Below are 20,984 nucleotides of genomic sequence, written 5' to 3'. Positions count from 1 at the left end.
AATAATGTAGTCTGGTGATTCAACTTCACCAGTTAGTGTTTCTCTCTGCAATTATTCTTTACTACGTTTTCAGGATCTCGCCTAGGGCCCAACAGACCCATGGGCCGGCCCTGCCCGGCGGAGATGTGCTATGTCATCTATGACCATTTCACACAGCTCTCCTTAGAGTTGGTCTGTGGAAAGCTTTGTTGCACACACATCCACATGCACACACTCTCTTTAAACACTCACCTCTAACATTCACCTTATAAACACTTCAAACTCCTTTAACACTACACCATATTTTATCTATTTATTACAAAATATTTAAACTAGATACATACCAAATTTTTGCATTTTTTCATTTGAAAAAGTTCGCATTTTTTTACCTCATTGTTTGCATTTTGTACTTAATTTTGTACTTTAGGTTGTACTTGAGTTTGTATATTGTATATTTTCTATAGTGTTTTACTTTTTACTGTATGAAGCACATTTGTTGCATGAAGCATTTCACTGTAATGTACATCTACCTTATGTGTGACAAATAAAACAAAACTTGAACTTGATTCTGTAGGGCATTCGGAAGAAGGCATAGCGGGGGTCATGATGAGGTGGTCAGCTTGGATGACTTAGTGCAGGGGTTGGCAACTCACGGCTCTGGAGCCGGATGTGGCTCTTCAGCCCCTCTGCAGTGGCTCCATGTAGGTTTGAAAAATTATAATAATATGGAAATAAATAACTATTTTAAATGTATTTACATTTTTTATTTCAAAAGGAACACCTCGTATTTTGGAGATCGAGGTGATACTGTAAACTGAAATAAAAAAGTGTTTCATATTTCATCAACTAAACTATACGCCACTTTTGCAGGTGGCTAATCTTGAGTTTCCGACCCCCCAGTAAGCGAACCATGGATAAATCCCAAAAGATAAAGGGTTTGGAGGAAAATAGAGGGTTTAATTCAGCGTGGACAGATTAATTTGCTTTCACGATGCAGGCTTACCTGTATGCTTGATATGTGGCGAGATTTGGGGGCAGCGGTGGCCTAATGGTTAGAGAAGCGGGTTTGTGACCGGAAGGTCGCCGGTTCGATCCCCGGGACCGGCAGGAAAAATCTGCTGCTGAACTGCCCTTGAGCAAGGCACTTAACCCCCAACTGCTCCAGTGGAGTTGCTCAGTGACCAATGGTGGCAGACTGTGGATGTACTGGGCAGCTCCCAGGTATGAATGGAACTGTGTGAATGTGAAGCAGGGCGTAGCTGAAAAAGAGCATCTGTGCTCAGCGAACCTACCCTGGGTAAAATAAAGGTTAATAAATAAACTAAAACTAAAAATCTACTTATGTAGAGGAAAATGTTCAATAGGCCTGACTAAATAATAGATACGCGCATTAAACGTTGAAAACAATCAACTGTACTAACGAAGCAACATTTTAATGAGGCTATTATTATTATTATTTTGGAACAAGCCTGTCTCAGACTGACTCACATGGTCCCGGGGTGTCAGACGCTCTGCCAGCCTGGAGAATCTCCCCGCATTGACTTTCCACCAGTCAGCCAGATTTTTATCCAGGGATGGGGAATGGCTTTACATGAGGTCTGCCGTATGACGACCCGGTAAACGTCTAGTTTCAAGTTCAAGTTTGTTTATTATTTGTCGTAATAAAATACAGAATACTTTATGATGAAATGCTTGTTTGAGCCCCTGAGAGTGTTTTATTGTTTTATTGTGGATCCCCATTAGTCTCTACGCCAAAGTGAGACTACTGTATGTGTGCTTTATACAGTAAAAAAAGTAATTAAGAAGTAAGTAAAAATTAAGTAAAGGAATGTTCAGTCAATATACATATATATATATATACAATACAGAGTAAAATGAGTAACAGTGAGGTACAATGCAGAAATTAGGTACCAAACTTGGGGTAAGGTGCAAATGAGGTATGAATGTAGTGCAAATCTCTTTAATAATAGATACATATATAAAGTGTGTTAAAGTGAGTAAAGTGAGTGGTAAGGTGAGTGTTTGTTTAAAGTGAGTGTGTACATGTGGATGTGTGTGCAGTGAGTGTAGATGATGGGTTGTTACAGTACATATAGTGTCGTTGTCATTGAGCATGTTCACCTGGGGGCCTCAGGATGTAGCTGGCGGAAGTCCCTGATCAAACTATGGTCTAATATGTCCCTCTGAGGCACCCAGGATCGATCGTTCCTCCAGTCCGTACCCCGTAGAGCTTTCGTAAAACTGCTTTCTCCTTTTATGCACCTTGGGTGTGGATTGGAATGAGCTGCAAAATACCATTACTTTAGAAGAACTCGAACTCCAATACCTTTAGATGTCTTTTAGACCCATCATCTACACTCACTGCACACACATCCACAATGTACACACTCACTTTAGACAAACACTCACCTTACCACTCTCTTTACTCACTTTAGACACCTTAACACACTTTATATTGATCTATTATTAAAGAGATTTGCACTACATGCACCTCATTTGCACCTTACCCTACGTTTTGTACCTCTGCATTGTACCTCACTGTTACTCATTTGACTCTGTATTGTATATTGTATATATATATATATTGACTGAACATTCCTTTACTTACTTTTTACTTACTTCTTAATTACTTTTTTTACTTACTTTCTTTTGACTGTATGTAGCACACTATCAGGGGCTCATACAGAAACAAGCATTTCATCATAAAGTATTCTGTATTTTGTTGTGACAAATAATAAACAAACTTGAACTTGAACTAGAAACCACCCTGAAGGAAACATGTTGCTGTTTTACATAAACTTGACTCGAGGTGGACGGTGTTATGATATCTCTGGTATGGCCTGTATGTCTCTCTTCTTTTAATCTTTCCCTTGTGTAGCTTGTATGTTGTTCTATTATGTGAAATAATTATTAGTTTTGTGTGAATCTGCTTATGTTGCCGTCTTGCCCAGAACTCCCTGGAAGAAGAGATGTTGTATCTCAATGAGTTAAATGAAAATAAAATAAATAAAACCCTGACCTGCTGTAAAATATCTGCACATGCTATTGTGACAGCCCACGCATATTTCTATAATATGTCTATAAGTGTGAGTAAATACCGTACGCCATCATATTTCTATAATATGTCTATATGTGTGAGTAAATACCGTACGCCATCATATTTCTATAATATGTCTATAAGTGTGAGTAAATACCGTACGCCATCATATTTCTATAAGATGTCTATACATGTGAGTAAATACCGTACGCCATCATATTTCTATAATATGTCTATAAGTGTGAGTAAATACCGTACGCCATCATATTTCTATAATATGTCTATAAGTGTGAGTAAATACCGTACGCCATCATATTTCTATAATATGTCTATATGTGTGAGTAAATACCATACGCCATCATATTTCTATAATATGTCTATAAGTGTGAGTAAATACCGTACGCCATCATATTTCTATAAGATGTCTATACATGTGAGTAAATACCGTACGCCATCATATTTCTATAATATGTCTATAAGTGTGAGTAAATACCGTACGCCATCATATTTCTATAAGATGTCTATACATGTGAGTAAACACACCATCATTTTCTTTTAGAATATGCTGCGCGCGTCTCAACAAGAGTTGGATCTTTTGACTAGAACCTGGTTCCTTGGGAAGCTGACCTGCGTGTTGAAAAGCAGACTTTTCCAACACTGTGCTTTTTAACCTTTTCACTGCCACACTACAGAAGGTTAAGCCTGTAAGACCCTCGGTTGCAAAAATTACAACATCACTTTTAGCTTTTAGCTATTTCAAAAAAAGTCTGTAAATGTTTATTTAAAAAATGTTGAGTACATTTACATATCAATGGATCGTGTTGTTCAGCCTCACAATGCTATTGGATAGTAAATGTGTATATAGGTCCCACATTCTGGCCTCTGAAGTTGATCATGTCAATTTAATTGGGCCTCGTCCACCACTACAGCCTCCAGGGCGGGCCGGAGTGTAAAGACCTCTTCTTCCTGGCCTCGTCTGTGGTCCATTCGACCATCGATAACTTTATTGCTAACTTTATTGTAGGGTTTACTCTCCACTGTGTTTGTGTGGTGCACAAATTATGTGAGATGCACAAGTGTCTTTTATTGACCACTGAGGATGTCAGTCCTCATATGCTGGACAGTACTGTGTGTGTGTGTGTGTGTGTGTGTGTGTGTGTGTGTGTGTGTGTGTGTGTGTGTGTGTGTGTGTGTGTGTGTGTGTGTGTGTGTGTGTGTGTGTGTGTGTGTGTGTGTGTGTGTGTGTGTGTGTGTGTGTGTGTGTGTGTGTGTGTGTGTGTGTGTGTGTGTGTGTGTGTGTGTGTGTGTGTGTGTGTGTCAACAAGGAAGAGAGTTGGGAGGGAATGAGGTGGGAAACAACAAAATACTTTAAGCTTCTTCTACAATAAGAACCTGAGAGGTCAGGGGTTCAATTAAATGTGTTTAAAAAATGTGTCAATGTTGTGTTTCTTTTGAAAGGTTCTCTGTTTGTACATAGAGTGAAAGGAGGCAGTCTTTTCCCCAATAATATTTTTTATTCATTTTTAACAAATGTTACATCCCAAATCAATAAACAATCACACTTAATTGTATCTCTTATATAATTCCAACTCTAATACAGAATAATCTATTTGGCTGGTAGTCACAATTTGCATACTACTAAAGTTTGACCTCCATAAACCACAACCCCATGTTTTAAGAAGAAATATTTTTTTTGTCTAAAGAGCACAATATATTTATATTGAGAATTTAAATTGATTTTTATTTTAAGACTGTATAAGAAAATAGAAATAGCCATTTCACCTGCAAGACAATTACTGTTTTATTTCTTCAGAGACTTGAAATGCAATGTTCCAAAGTCCCCTGTCCTGTTAGCATTAAGAGGTCCTTGGCAGGGTTTTCTTTAGCGGTACAGATATCTAAAGGTGACCCGACTGCCTCTGTAATCGCAGTGGAATCTCTTGTACGCCGGGCGCTGCAGGCGGACGTGGCATCGGAACAGGTTCTGAGAATAATGATAATGATATTGATGATGATAATCCCGGTCCATGACGTAGAGGGTCAACAGTGAGCTTGTGACCCTGGAGAAATACACCCAATGGTTCCAAACTGGATTGTTGTTGTTCCAAACGGTCTGGGTCTGGCCTTGGTAAGAGCCAACCCTCACCTAGATTGATGAATGGATGGATTAATTGTTGGTTGGTTGATTGGATAGATAGATGGATAGATAGACAATTTTTCATTGTTAAAGGAGATAGTCATACTTAACATAGTCCCCCATTTAGACTAGACCCACCATAAATGGGTTAAGATACACTAGTAGAATATATATATATATATATATATATATATATATATATATATATATATATATATGTATTATAACAACAACAACAACAACAACAACAACAACAACAACAACAACAACAACAACAACAACAACATAATATAACATGGTTAATAAACATTAGTATTCACTAGTTTGCCTCCCCTTACAAAAAAGTATTATATTTCCAAATAGCGGTACCATGGCAGTATGTGGTAAAGGATTTATACAATGTTCAGTACGATTTAAATTACCATTAAACTACCTTGATACTTTTTCATAAAGAGGTTAGGACCCTTTGTGGTAACACTTTACAATAACCTCCCATTATAAGCCATTATTTATATTATTATTATTATTATAATGAATTATGTCTTATAAGGTGCTTGCAGACTGTTAGGCCATCTATACACATATAAGGCCATCTATAATGGACAACTTTATACATGGTGAATTTCTGTGAAGGGAAGTTATTGTAACGTTTTAAATGCCCAGATGTTATGGAAACCATGTTGCAATACATCAATATTTTCATGACTCTCAACCCCTTTCTTATAGGAAATTGTGATTCCCATTTCTTTCCCTCTCAGCCCTCCAAACTTTCCTCTGATTAAATTCATGCCCCCAAAAGTTGAAAATAAGTGGTAACAGCTCTCTTTTACTCTTTTACTCTCTCTCTCTTTTACTCTTTTAATATTTTACTCTTTTACTCTCTTAATATTTTACTCTTTTACTCTCTTAATATTTTACTCTTTTACTCTCTTAATATTTTACTATCTTAATTAATATTTTACTCTTTTACTATCTTACTCTCTCTATTACTATCTCTTACTAGCTTACTCTCTCTCACTTTTACTCTCTTAATATTTTACTTACTCTCTCTCTCTCTTACTCTCTCTTGTGTCCACCGGGGACGTTTTTTTTAAAGGCGGACTGCTTTCAAGGCCTCCGCCACTTGCTCGATGTTGATTGGTCGGTGGAAAAAAGTTACCTTGATGAGCGCCGCTCCTCTCCAAAAGTTGAACTAGTTTCAACTTTAGGCGATGGGAGCGCTCCGCCCAAAAACGCTGGCCGCCGAGAGCGCTAAAACGCGAGGCGCGGCGCTGGGAAAAGGAACGCACCTGTCGCGTCTGTAGCATAGAAATTAACGACAGAAAGGAGCTGACAACTCATAAAACGTCCCCGGTCGACACAGGCCCTTACTCTCGCTCTTTTACCAACCTAATATTTTATTATCTTACTCTCTCTTTTACTATCTAAATATGTTATTCTCTTACTCTCTATTTTACTATTTAAATATGTTACTCTCTTACTCTCTCTTTTACTATCTTAATATTGTATTATCTTACTCTCTCTTTTACTATCTTAATATGTTACACTCTTACTCTCTTTTACTATCTTAATATGTTACTCTCTTACTCTCTCTTTTACTATCTTAATATTGTATTATCTTACTCTCTCTTTTACTATCTTAATATTGTATTATCTTACTCTCTCTTTTACTATCTTAATATTGTATTATCTTACTCTCTCTTTTACTATCTTAATATGTTACTCTCTTACTCTCTCTTTTACTATCTTAATATTTTACTATCTTAATATTTCACTCTCTTACTCTCTCTCTTTTACTCTCTCTTTTTTACTCAAATCAATTACTTTTACATACTTTCACTCTTCCACTCCTACTCTTAAGCAGACCTATCTCAAACCCTGCCCTCTTTTCTTGATCCTCCAATCACAACTGTTTGTTTGTCCGAGGTAAGCGACAGTTGTGATTGGAGGATCAAGAAAAGAGGGCAGGGTTTGAGATAGGTCCAATTGTTATTTGCAAAAAGAATCCATGAACTATTGACTATCTTCACCAGGGCATCAAACCATGATCAGATCTGTTGAAACCTTGGTATTTCAATAAAACTAGATTCTATTTTTGAACGTGTGGCAGCTCCTTGTCAACCTGTGGATATAAAAGCAGGTGGCGTTCCCCTTTAAAGAGTGTGAGGTGTTTCACCTTGACGTAGCCATCGGTAAGGCCAGACCCATCCCCTCGCAGATTATGGGCTCTTTCCACCTTCACATACAGACGTCCATTCAGGCCGAGTGGCTGGGCCAAGACAATCAGCAACAGGGGGAGAAGAAATACAGCCAGCTTCATCCTGACTACACTGTGTCGGTCCATGAGAGAGAGGGGGGGGGGGAGAGGGAGAGAGAGAGAGAGGAGAGAGAGACAGAGAGATATAGAGAGAGAGAGAGAGAGAGAGAGAGAGGGGGGGAGAGATAGATAGAGAGGGGGGAGAGAGAGGGGGGGGTAGAGAGAGAGATATATAGAGAGAGGGGGGAGAGAGAGGGGCGAGAGAGAGAGAGAGAGAGAGAGAGAGAGAGAGAGAGAGAGAGAGAGAGAGAGAGAGAGAGAGAGAGAGAATGCAGTAGACATTATTTTGTTTGGCTTGTACTGTGATTGTTATTTTGTCTACTCAATGTTATCTATATGACATTTTATACACAAGAGTGATCCAATGTTCTTTATAAGACAGGGAAGAGAGAAGCAGATAAAGCAGCAGAAGAAGAAGAAGAAGAAGAAGAAGAAGAAGAAGAAGAAGAAGAAGAAGAAGAAGAAGAAGAAGAAGAAGAAGAAGAAGAAGAAGAAGAAGAAGAAGAAGAAGAAGAAGAAGAAGAAGAAGAAGAAGAAGAAGAAGAAGAAGAAGAAGAAGAACAACAACAACAACAACAATAACAACAACAACAACAATAACAACAACTACAACAACAATGGCAAAGAAAAGCCAAACACCATGTAAAGGTTCTCATATGCTGGTATTCTAGAACGCTGGCCATTAAAGGAGTGATTCAAACAGGATATGAAGGCATGAATGACTTCCATTAAATTGAATGGAGCGAGCGAGAGAGAGAGAGAGAGAGAGAGAGAGAGAGAGAGAGAGAGAGAGAGAGAGAGAGAGAGAGAGAGAGAGAGAGAGAGAGAGAGAGAGAGAGAGAGAGAGAGAGAGAGAAAGAGAGAGAGAGAGAGATGAGAGAGAGAGAAGAGAGAGAGAGAGAGATGTATACGTAGCATATAATTTAAATACATTCCTCTTGTATGAGAACCCTTTTAGTTATGAGAACTCAATCCTATGGCATCATCAAATTGCACTGACTGAGATGGTTGAATGAACATTTTATGACCAGCACCCATGTTCCCATATCTCCACAAGTGTGTTTCTATGAATTACATCCAGAATTCTATGTACAGTAGGTATATTATCATCACTGTCCATGTGTCTTTCAACCAGCTCATGCAGTGCAGTGGGATGATGTTATACGGTTGAATGTCTCTTACTTTGGGAACTTTCATTAAACTCCTATTTGGAAAATATTTGCATAATTACAAACCTAAAAGTAAATTCCAGTGGAATACCTCTTTAATCAAACATTCTATGAATACCATTACTATAGTGCATCATCGTTTCATTGTTTCGTATGAACATGCATTAAGCACATAATCCAGTAATCCTTGTGTATTTAGGCTACCGTCACAAGGCATTATAGATGCAATTTATAATTAAATATAAGCACTACATACATGCTCAGAGAACGAGTGCATTATGATTCATTAAGAGTGCATTTATAATGCACTATATGGTATTATAGAAAGTGTTAGGCTACCAGTAATTATTTAGAGGTTCTCTCATCATGACTGCAGATTAACTACTTTCAGTGCTATGCTGTATAAGATCATTTTGGGTAGCCCTCTTGTACTTAGTAGAATCTAGTTTAAAATCGTCCCACTGAATACAAAAGTTAATCAATCAAAAAAGGTCCTATATTGCACCAGAAAGTTCCCTCAAAATGTTATGCAGATTTATTTTTTTAGTCATGAACAACCTTTTGTGTTCCATGTGGATTCAGTCTTTCAAGCCTATGTCACAGGGAACATTTTAATTTATTTTATTTTATATAAAATTGGATTGAAAATGCAGTGCCATAGTACCTTGCAGTGATCCTTGATGAATAGCAATCATATAAAACATGTTAAAAAATACATAATATAGTTGCAACTTAATTAATAATAATAATAATAATAATAATAATAATAATAATAATAATAATAATAATAATAATAATAATAATAATAATAATAATAATAATAATAATAATAATAATATAATAATAATAATAATAATAATAATAATAATAATAATAATAATAATAATAATAATAATAATAATAATAATAATAATAATAATAATAATATAGTCATCTCACCCTTCAGGTCGTGCTTCTGTCTGGTTGGTCTGTCTGTGCTTCTCTTGTGTCAGTGTGAAGTGTGCAGAACCTCACTGTGTGTCCAGGCTTATATCCCCCATGAATAAGGAAGCCCTTTGGGATTTTACTCGAAAAGTAAAACATGCAACCAGTTTGGTGACATTCACATTTGCTTTCCGTATGTATGTTTTGTTACAGCAATTCATCAAAGCCATAAGGTATTTGGCACCATCCCAAGTGTCATCACTGTTTCTGAGAATGAACTTGGTCTCCAAACCCTTTCTGGTAAACCTATCCGTGCTTCTTCCGGGACACCCAGCTCCTCAGCTCCTTGCAGGAATTGGACAACCGGTTTGTTTAAGAATGTTAGGCCATGGTTAGACTAGTGTATTTGTGGCGTTTTTTTTATACGTTTTTGAATACGTTTCATGTCCCTATTACACAGAAATGCGTTTTTTGGCGTTTTTTTGCGGATACGGCTGAAACGCTAAATTGTGTTTGCGTTTTGGAGAACCGCTAAAAAAACGCGCCGACAACAGCGTGTAGTCTGCACGGAGCCGTTGTTGCGAAAACGCCCATGCGCAGTAGATACCATCTGCGTGCCCTTCCGGTGACAGCAGAGCTGTCCCAAACCAAATAGCTGCAGCTACTATGTGTTGTCAAGTTATTGTTATAAGGACCCCAGTCCAAGCTACAACAGTCTGCATTCCCTTAACCCCCTGAGGTCTAGAGTTTCTAGCTCCACCTTCTCAGAATATTCTCTTTTTTTTTTGTTACATAATGTAAAATTACAGATTCATACCTTCAAAATAAGCCATCAATTGTCAAATTTGAGACGATAGTTTTCAATCAATGTCCTATCAAACATTCTGGTACAGTCATTACCAATTTGCAGCAGGAGCCTCTGAAGAGAATTCAGTGAATTCAGCTAATGATAAGGGAACTACACTCCTTCCCAGAATGCAATGTGATGTCAATGTCAATGTCAATGACTAATTCACACCATGAAACAAAGGCCCAGCAGGGAACAATTACGGCTGAATGGGGGTATAGTGTGACTGATCAATACAGGCAGGTGTAACGTTCGGGAGACTATCATCCTTAGGATTGTCTCCCTCGGGGGCTGCGGGCAACTTGATTCATGTGGGGGTGGCTCTAGAATGGGGGGTTCCTTTAGAGACACTAGAGGTGCCCATCCCTGTCCGTTCGCTGGACGGCCGACCGCTTGGTTGTGGATTTATTACCCAGGCCAACCTCCTACTCCACGTCTCCTCTGTTTCCTGAACAGGAGCAGGAGGTGGAGGTGCCGTCGGCCCAGGCACATGTGGCTCGCTGTCGCAGGACGTGGAGCAGAGTGCGGACGGCGCTGCAGAAGGCCTCAGTTAAGGCTCAGCGGCAAGCTAACCGCAAGCGTCGTCCGGCTCCGGTTTTCCGTCCGGGACAGCGGGTTTGGCTTTCCACTTGTGATCTCCCTCTCCGGGTGGAGTCCAGGAAGCTGGCTCCTCGCTTTATAGGGCCCTTTAAAGTGGTGCGTCGGGTGAATCCTATGGCTTACAGGCTACGCCTTCCGGCCTCTATGAGGGTCCATCCGACGTTTCATGTGTCCCTGTTGAAGCCATTCCTCTCATCGCCCTTGTCCCCGCCACTCCCTGCGGTTCCTCCGCCCCGCATTATTGACGGTCAGCCTGTCTATACGGTGCGGAGAATCCTGAGTTGTAGGTGTTGCTTAGCACACTGTATGAACTCTTCAAAACAATTTACAAAGAAAATAACACAGTCTTAGAACATCAAAAAGAGTATGGCAGTCAATATTTACACACCAAACATGACCTCTGCAAATCTCCTCAGTTTCAATTTTGAAGCAGGCTTCGTCATAGCGTCTGCTACCATGACAGATCTGATGAAATGGTACTTTATATCCATATGCTTACACCTCTGTCGGCACACAGGGTTTCTCGCAATGGCAATAGTACCCTGGTTGTCCTCATAAACAACAGCCTTCTTATATACATAGTTATCCATCCCTCCGAGCAGTTGTTCTAGATAAATACACTCCTGTATCGTCATGGCCAGAGCCATGTATTCGGCTTCACAAGTTTGACAGTGCCACTGTGGGCTGATTGATTGATTGATTGATTGATTGATTGATTGATTGATTGATTGATTGATTGATTGATTGATTGATTGATTGATTGAAAAGTTTATTAACAGATTGCAGAATGGGTACAGTACAGTACAGCTCAATACATACAATTGTTAAGGGGATGCAGACCAGAGAAAGACTTTCGTCTTGTTTACATCAGGGTCCTGGGTCCCCCATATGACATACATTTATGACATACCAGATTTGCAAATACAGTACTGTTTGTGATACAAAAAGTGTCCAGAAAAAGAGTGTATATACATTTGACATAGAAACTGTACATTGGAGGAGGTTGGGTAGGTGGGGTGGATGTTGGGTGGGTGGGGCTGTACATTGGAGGTGGGGGGGGGGGGGGGGGGTTGGGTAGGGGGGACGACGACGACACGGTACACTGTACATTGGAATACTGACAAAGCCATACTTGGTCTTTACTGTACAACTGGGTTAGGACATTTGTAGGGGCCAGTTTCGAATTGCAGTCTCCCGTAGGTGTTCTTTGAGAGTGTTTTTGAAAGTGGGTAGTGATTCACATTCCTTTACAGCTTTAGGTAGGGCGTTCCACATTGATGTGGCATAATTGCGAAACGTGTTTAGTCCCTTGTTTGAGCCGAATCTGGGTTTAACATGATTTGTGGAGCTCCCTCTGGTGTTGTGATCGTGGTATTCACTGACCTTCGAGAAGTATTTTGACATGTACATGGGTACCTTGGTCGTGTAGTGTATCTTGTAGACCAGGCCCATTGCAAGTTGCTGTACTCTGTCGTCTACTCTAAGCCATCCTAGGTTGGCAAAGTGGGCAGGAGTGAGGTGGGTTCTAGGAGTCAGGTCAAGCAGTAGTCTGACTAGTTAGTTTTGAGATATTTGTAATTTGGTTTTTAGTGCCTTTGAGGTGCTTTGGTACCATGAGGTGCAAGCATAGTCGTAGTACCCTTGAATGAGTGCTCCTGCCAGAGTCTTCAGGGTATTCTTGTTTACCAGAGAGGAGATCCGGTACAAGAATCGAGTTCGTTGGTTGACTTTTTTTTATTACATTGGATGCCATTTTGTCACAGGAAGAGATTTGCCTCTAGGATGGAACCCAGGTAGGTAATATCTTCTTTCCTTGTGACAATATTGTCACCCACTGTAACTGAGAAGCCGTCGGTCTTGCTGAGTTTGTTATTTGAACCGAAGAGAATGGACTCTGTTTTGCCCATGTGTAATGATAGGCTGCTACTACTAACACAACACATTCAGGATTCGAGAGTTTGGTGACAGCTCCCATTTCAACATCAATGAGGCACACAGTGAACACTTGACAAGGACACCTCTCACCACAATCACAGACTGTTTGACTGTTTGCCCGCGGCACCACGGTGGTGTAGTGGTTTAGACTATTTTTGTATCACAAACTACTGTATTTGTAGATCTGGTATGTCATAAATGTCTAGACTCTAGATGTAGCAGTACTGTCTATCTGTATGTCATATATGTTACGATGAATTGAAAATGGGGGACCCTGATGTAAACAAGATGAAAGTCTTTCTCTGATCTGCATCCCCTTATCAATTGTGTGCAGGCACGTGCACACATAGAGCCCAAGGGGTGCTTGAGCACCTGCCCTTTTGAGCCTCATAAAAAAGTGCCATTAAAAAAAAGAAAAAAAAATCCATTACGCTTATAGACTGCCCTTCCAACTGAAAAATGTCAGGATAGAATCAAAATATTAGGTAAAGAGGGAGAGATGCCCCATATTCCATTGCAGTTTGCATGGCCTCCTCAGCGTGCCTCTCCGCAGACCTATATATTTTATGCATAGCGTGGGTGGTGAGGATGATGATGATGATAGAAACCGCTGTGGCGCATACAGTTGAATGCTGGTATTACACTCATTGAGGGACACGAAGAAGTCAAGTCCGATGGGATTTGGGAATCTCAAATACAAATCGGGATTGGAATAAAAAATGCATTTATATTAAACAATACCGAATATACAGCAGGGGTCTGTAGGGTACGCACTTAATCCCTCCCCCCTGAACATTTATGGAGATGTATGGGCCTTTTAAGTCAGTGATAAAAGTGTCTTTCAAGGATAAGTGAGCTCCTGCACTGATTATTATAGTTCAATATTCAATATTTGATCACCAAAACCCCCCAAAAAGCATAAAAAGCCTTTATGCCCCTCTAAAGTCCTGTGCACGTCCCTGATTGTGTGTATTGAGCTGTACTGTATTGTACCCATTCTGCAATCTGTTAATAAAGTTTTCAATCAATCAATCAATCAATCAATCAATCAATTAACACTGTCGCCTCACAGCTAGAAGGTCTGGGTTCGATTCACGCTTGGGGACCAGGTTGCCGCATTGCCAGGTATCTCCCGGGCCTTTCTGTGTGGAGTTTGCATGTTCTCCCCCGTGCTCGCAAGGGTTTCCCCTTCAGATAAGATAAAAACCCAATGGGAAAACATGCAGAAAGGATGGCTAACGCTGTCGAAGACAGACAGGGGCACTTGGATTGGTCCCACACATGCATGGGTGACCCAACACATGTGCGTTGATCTGCCTGACAAATAAAAAATTCTTCTTCCACATTCCCTTCTATATGAATCTCTGTTTCAAGTCAAGCAGGCTCAGGAACAGCCTCTTCCCCTCAGCTGTCATCTCTGAACTATGTGTCTTGCTCGCTCTCTCTCTCTCTCTCTCTCTCTCTCTCTCTCTCTCTCTCTCTCTCTTCTCTCTCTCTCTCTCTCTCTCTCTCTCTCTCTCTCTCTCTCTCTCTCTCTCTCTCTCTCTCTCTCTCTCTCTCTCTCTCTCTCTCTCTCTCTCTCTCTCTCTCTCAAACAACAAAATAACAATCACAGTACTACAAGTCAAATAATACCATAATGTCTACTTTACCATGTATTATTCTCTCTCTCTCTCTCTCTCTCTCTCTCTCTCTCTCTCTCTCTCTCTCTCTCTCTCTCTCTCTGGTTTATATAAACTCCCCACTGCCTATACTCTAGGCGGGCTATAGGCTCTGCTACAAACTCTGAACTCTGTTGACTGTACTCAATGTATAACTGAGTCATTCCACAAAACAAGTCAGATTTGGACTTTATTAAAACAAATTTACCTAAATGTATTACTTTTCTGAACACCCCACAACATTAAGAACATACTGTATTTAACTTCCAGAAAAACATAATTTTTCCCACCTCAGGCATCAAATCCGTATTATTATTGATTGATCACTATCTTATGATATGGGCACTGTTAGTTTGCAACCCTGTTATGGACACTATGAAAGCTGTCTGAATATGATTATAAAATGTACTTGTAATGAAATCAACATTCTCCTCTCAGATATAAAAACTACATCAAACCTGACACTTTTGCTATACTAAAGCCTGAAAGCGTGTGACAGCAACCTCATAATTTTTTATCAAAGATGTCGTTTAACTATTCAATATTCTTATGATTTCTCTAAACAGTTCAACAAACATAAAATAACTTTATCATAAACTTACAAATATAATTTATAAAAAATTTGCTGTAATGGGGTTGAGACTAGGGAAACAGCTTAACATATAAATAGTTGTTTTTTTACTCTCAAATTCACTAAGATTTTCTAGAAACATTGTATTTCATTATGTAACCATTTCGGAAGGGCAATTTATTGAACAATTGCGATTGGTGTGTGTGTGTGTGTGTGTGTGTGTGTGTGTGTGTGTGCTCACGTGTGATAGGCGTAACTCAAGTGTGGTGTATCAGATATAAGAGCCAAGCCTCTGGCTAAACAACATTTTTCTAGGCCTCAGGAGAGGTTTAATAAACCACACCTTGTGCATTACCTGCACTTAACCTTGTTAACTGACTGAACTTATTTAGTTTTTAATGGCTTTGTGAAGCGATCATGGCTGTCAAGTCATTTTCTAACTTGTGTAAGACTAAACCTATTTATTTTCTAACTCTTGTAACACTAAACCTATTCATTTTCTAACTATTGTAACACTAAACCTATTTATTTTCTAACTCTTGTAACACTAAACCGATTCATTTTCTAACTCTTGTAATACTAAACCTATACATTTTCTAACTCTTATAACACTAAACCTATTCATTTTCTAACTCTTGTAACACTAAACCTATTCATTTTCTAACTCTTGTAACAGTAAACCTATTCATTTTCTAACTCTTGTAACACTGACTAAACCTATTCATTTTCTAACTCTTGTAACAGTAAACCTAGTCATTTTCTAACTCTTGTAACACTAAACCTAGTAAACAAAAAATTAACTAAGGGCACATAAACTGTGAAATGCAAGATTCAACAAAAGGAGTCAGATCCCAGATTGTTGCTGGGAGAAAAGAGTCTAACTGAATACAGCTCCAGGGAGAAAACAGCCTAACGATAGGTTATGTATATAACCTAGTTATATGAGTACTGGCTGAGCGTCCTGCTCTTCGCCATCGAGATATACCTCATCTCCAGTACCTAGTGTACTCCATCAACGAATAAAAAACAATACACCCAGCACCTGCCAGGCCCCGCCCTAGTGCTACGTACTATATAGCACTAGGCGTGGTCACCACTCGCTCTTCCTCGGAAAAAAAACGTTTCCCAAGAAAAGTTTCCCCAAGGGACCTCAGGGCAAGCTAAGAGCAGGACGCTCAGCCAGTACTCATATAACTAGGTGATATACATAACCTATCGTTATATTAGTTGTACTTCCGAATCGCGTCCTGCTCTTCGCCATTGAGATATGGGGACAGAGCAGACGCGAGGACCGACAAATGCACCCCCTGAGGACCCGAAAGCCCACATCAGGGGGGAGGGGAGTCCCGTCACCCCATCCTTCCTAATGAAGAGGGGGCGGCAGTCAACTCCACCCGAGTGCGAACAAGAGGGAACTAGAACCTCTTGAACGCACAGCACAGGCGGAACCACATGTGACACAACACATTGTGGCCAACACCCACACACTCCTGCTACCCCACCAAAGGACGGGAAGCAGGAGAGGTCCCAGACCTCAGAACCGCCTGGGAGACAGAACCCCCGGTCATGTCCATGAGGTAAAACCTTACGAAGGGACCCGGTGAGGACCATGAAGCCGCAGCACAGATGTCCTCCACTGAGGCCCCACCCAGTAGGGCGGCAGAGGCCGCCACCCCACGAGTGGAGTGCGCCCTGACCCCCCCAGGGGGAGCCAGCCCGGCCAACGTGTAGCAAAGGGCAATGCCCTCGCACAACCAATGGGACAGGCGCTGTTTCGACAGTGCCTTACCAGCACGAGAGCCACCGTAACAGACAAAGAGCTGATCGGTAGCCCTGAGGCCCTGAGTACGGCTGAGGTAATCCCCAAAGCCCGGACCAGACTTGACAGGTGAAGGCCCGCCTCCAACTCACTAGCGTGAGGAGGCGGATGAAACACCTGAACCATAATATCCCTGGAGCGGAAAGAACTCCGGATATTTTTTGGCACGAAGGCTGGATTAGGCCGCAGAGTGGCACCGCTATCGGAACGAATAGACAGACACTCGGGCCGCACTGAGAGAGCACAAAGCTCACCCACGCGTATAGCGGCGCTTGCTCAAGAGGCTCAAACGGGGCCAGGGACCAATTGAAGATCCCAGCTCGGAGCCAAAGAGCGTTTCACCGGCTTAAGGCGTCGAACGCCAAGCAGGAAACACTTCACAAGAGGATGGCCTTACACCACTCTTGGAAAATACACCACCTACCCGCGTAACCCGCGATAGTGGAGGGAGCATGCGCGTTCCGGATGGTACCAACCACAGAAGGATCCATCCTCTCCAGACTCACCCTCTCACCAGCCAACCCATCAGCAGCTGGCCCAGCACAGGGAACTAACACAGAGACCCGTGCGCTTGAGAGAGGGCCCGCGATGACCAAGGAACAGGCCATGACGGGATACCAAGAGCTGGATCAGGACCGGGAACCACACAGCTGCGCCCCGGTCCGGCGCAATCAGGATCAAGGACCAGCGCTCCTCAACGTACCCGCCCCAACAACTGACCTAACAGATGTATGGGGGAAAGAATCCCAGGCGGACGTAATCCCCACCTGTCAGGGTGAGGACCGCCCTGCGACATTACACCTGTACCCACATTCACCCTGCCGGCGATGTGGAGAGCCCTCAGGCCGCGCAGATGGAGAACGCCCATAGCCAGCTGCCCACCGCCCGGTGCAGACGTTGGGAGCGTACTCCTCCCTGTCTGTCGATATACGACGCTGACGTCGTATTGTCCGTCCTGATCAAACACCGTTTGAGGACCAGAAGGACCGATTTCAATACCAACACATTGAACGTAGCGCAGACCGGGCAGCATGGCTTGCCAGCTGCCCCCTACTGCGTTGGCCCGACGCGTCTCCAGCGAGGGAGGCGTCGATGAAAAACGTGACATGACGTGACGTGCCCATGGGGACCCCCCTGGTGAGGACCCCAGGCCCTCCCCAGGGGCGAGGTCCCCCAGTACTGACACGGGAACCTTAGCCGCTTCCACTTGCCTCTCACCGGGTCTATTTCCATACTGGAAAAGAACCACCTCCGTAACCTCCTCCTGGGGTGAAGAGGAGGCCAAGAGGGACCACGGAATGAGCAGATGCCCTCATACCGAGCAGGCGTATCACGGACAGCGCCGTAACCGTCCTAGGACGGAACCTTCCGAGCATGTCACAACACGCTCTGAGAGGGATGCCCATAGCACTCCACCCGTTGACTGGGAAGAGGAGTACTCTACTTCCAGTCTACAGCAACCCCAGGCTGGTAGGAACCCTGCCTGGTATGAGACCTGACGATCCACCTTGACCGCCAAGGACCAGAACATCGTCAGGGCAGAATACACTTCGTAACCCCTGACGACGCAGAGGCCCCAGTGCGGCCTCCACGCACTTGGTGAAGATGCGGGGAGCCAGAGAAAAGCCGAACGGCAGCCTCTGGTACTCATACGCTAACCCTGCAAAGGAAGCGTAGGTAAGCCCTAGGATGGAAGATCGGGGATGCGAATACGCATCCTACAGGTCTATGGAGGAGAACCAGACCCCCACCTGACAGTGTTCAACAGGTAGGAGACGATCCAAAAAATGCTGAACCTTCCCATGGGACAGGTCCAGCATGGGTCTGACACCCCCCCCCTCCCGATTTCTCAGGCACCAGAGAACACCGGGAGGAAAACGCCACGACGATGGCTTGCTTCGTCCACAGAGATTGGATCTCGTTGACTAGAGCTGTCACTGCTGGTGACCCTGACAATAGGGTCTGTACCAAACCCGAAAACGGGTGGGGTTGTGTAAATACAAGTCCCCGCCTCAGCGTTCTCTCCATCCACCTCGACATATGGTACTGCTGTAGCCATATGTTATGACACTCCCAACGCAACCGCCGCCATGTGGCGCAGGTCCGCTAGGAACTGTAGATAGGCGGCCCGGTCCCACCCGCTGTGCGTAGCCAACCCTGGACCCGTGCGAGCAGAGCGTTCCATGTCGGGACATCTGACCCTGACACTACCCACGAGGCAATCGCACCCAATCGTGCTCGGCCTGAGGGACGAGATGCTGAGACGGGAGATGAGGAAGTACATGAGGGAGGACGGGGGACGGACGTTCCTCGACTTGATGATGGCGGCGATAGACTGGTCCGAGGAGGAGATGGTCCGCCCGGGGCCTGATCCACGCTGCCGCCGCGGAGGGACGCGAAACCCCTCCTAGCGCAGACACACTCCAAGAGTCGATCCGACAGCTGTTCGCAGGCCAAGAGCGGTTGGGCACGCGCCAAGAACAGCTCTTCCAGGCATTGCAACAGGAGCGAGACGCGCCCCAGAGAGGCGTCGCCGGACGCCGACACAGGGGAGACGTGTCCGCGGCCCCGCGTGGAATGCCCCGCCAAGACGAGGACGGGCGGTTGATATGCTACACCTGCCAACAGCCGGGCCATATCGCTAGAGATTGCCCCTGCCCCGCCGGTGGCCCCTGCCCCGCCGATGGACCACGCCCCGCCCTTTCCCCCGCTCCCGAAGCGCCGGGCCCGTCGGGATACCGACCTGGACCGCGGAGGGCGATCGACGCCGTCGCGACAGGAGCCGTCGACCCAGTCGCTGAGGGCCCGGAGGCTCAGAATGTACACGGGAATGCTTCATCCTGGATGTACAAATAGACGGTGTGGACACCCGCTGCCTATTCGACACCGGAGCCGAGGTTACGACAATGTCGGAAAGCCACTTCAAGCGACACTTCCCAAAAAAGAAGCTGACCTCCGCCAACTGGATCACCCTCACGGCCGCCAACGGTTTGGAGATCCCCGTGGTGGGGTGCCTGTACGCGGAGGTGAAGTGCCTAGAAATGACATTCTCCGGGAAGTGCATATTCATCGTGAAAGACGACCCCCTCCGAGGACCCGCGAGAGACGCCGTCCAGGGACTTCTGGGGATGAACGTACTCGGCGGAGTGGACGGCCTCTTCAAAGGGATCAAGGGGATGCGTCCCGCCAGTAGTCGGCGCCCCGACGCCGGAAGTGTCGCACTTAGCCATGTTGTCGTGGTCCACTACAAACCCGGCCGGTTCAACCAGAATGCCGACGCCCTGTCACGCATGCCGATGAGGCAAGAACCGGAAGTGGAAGACACCGAGAAGAGCTTCGTAACGATCACGGCACCCATACCATACTCGACAGGCACCCATACTCGGCTGGACACCAAGGAACGGGCCGCCCCATCGAGGGCCCCCGCCCTAGTCGCACGCGACGGCTACGTGGTAATCCCGGCGGACGAAGACCGGGCTCTACTAAGCCCTGAGGGACGGACCGAACCGCGGGGGTTCCGACAGTCGTCGCAAGACAGATCGTGACCCAGAAGGGGAACAGCGGGTACAGCTGGGCGGAGTTACGGCAACTTCAGGCAGACGACCCCGAACTGGAACCGGTGTGGCGGGCGGTGACCCGGGGGACCCAGCCCTCTAAAACCCAGTTCGATCGGCAATGGGAGCGGGGAGAGGAAAGCAGCGAGGCCGCCGAAACGCAACAATCACCGCAGCCCGCTGACGACGCAGAGAGCCCGTCCAGCCCGTCCAGCCCGGCAGCCGAAGCTTCCGCGGCGGATAAGAAGGTCATCGCAACAAAAGTCTTGGGGACAGTCAAATGGTTCAACGTCAGAAATGGATATGGTTTTATCAACAGGAAGGACACGAAAGAGGACGTGTTTGTACACCAGACGGCCATAAAAAAGAACAACCCAAGGAAATACCTTCGCAGTGTTGGAGATGGAGAAACTGTGGAGTTCGATGTGGTTGAA

General features: G+C 43.9%; 1 long non-coding RNA gene across 1 annotated transcript; it reads right to left on the bottom strand.

Annotated features, from left to right (window-relative positions):
• Positions 1 to 4,510: 4,510 nt before the first annotated feature.
• LOC311239993 lies at positions 4,511 to 9,692 on the bottom strand. The gene is made up of 3 exons (XR_014620457.1): positions 9,579 to 9,692; positions 7,330 to 7,483; positions 4,511 to 5,162 (listed from the first exon to the last, which is right to left on the bottom strand). It is a non-coding gene; the product is annotated as an uncharacterized lncRNA (long non-coding RNA).
• Positions 9,693 to 20,984: the final 11,292 nt, after the last annotated feature.

This window comes from Notolepis coatsorum (assembly GCF_963971535.1).
Source record: "Notolepis coatsorum genome assembly, chromosome: 14".
NCBI classification, from domain to species: domain Eukaryota; kingdom Metazoa; phylum Chordata; class Actinopteri; order Aulopiformes; family Paralepididae; genus Notolepis; species Notolepis coatsorum.
Note: the sequence above shows the minus strand (reverse complement) of the source record. Positions and strands in the feature narration are given on the sequence as shown.